The sequence below is a fragment of the Penaeus monodon genome, chromosome 28, assembly GCF_015228065.2.
Source record: "Penaeus monodon isolate SGIC_2016 chromosome 28, NSTDA_Pmon_1, whole genome shotgun sequence".
Lineage (NCBI taxonomy): Eukaryota > Metazoa > Arthropoda > Malacostraca > Decapoda > Penaeidae > Penaeus > Penaeus monodon.
This window is the reverse complement of record NC_051413.1, coordinates 956,347-956,742: the sequence shown is the minus strand read 5'-3', so window position 1 is coordinate 956,742 and position 396 is coordinate 956,347. Positions and strand designations below refer to the sequence as shown.

Here is a 396-nt window from a genome sequence, read left to right as displayed (position 1 = left end):
CTGAACAGGTGTGTTATCCCCGTTATGTTTCAGAACACTAACTTCTATGTAAAACTAATTGCTTTCCTGACCTATCATTAATATTTCCTCTTTGTGCATCTCCCCCTTTACTTCCAGTTATTCCGATTTTCACATCATCATAAATTTCGATTTATTTCTCCTAATTCTCTGGTCTATCTTTTCCACTACGCTCATGCCGCAAGATTGTCAGAGTTCCTCCTTATCTTTTTTTTGCCCCCGTTTTCTTTCCCTGCCATATAAGGACAGGTAATGGAGGAAGAAATCTGGTCACATTAAATGAAACATTTATCTTTAAAAGCTTTACTTCCCTCAGGCTCTGAAAAGTGGGACCGAGTGGTTTAGTACACTTGACAGTATTATGAATTAGTTTTGGGT

At 37.9% G+C, this 396-nt stretch overlaps 1 protein-coding gene across 5 annotated transcripts in view; it reads left to right on the top strand.

Moving 5' to 3' along the window:
• Window positions 1-396, top strand: part of LOC119591255 (bestrophin-2-like) — a 36,350-nt gene that overhangs the window by 32,850 nt on the left and 3,104 nt on the right. The gene's annotated exons all lie outside the window — the stretch shown is intronic.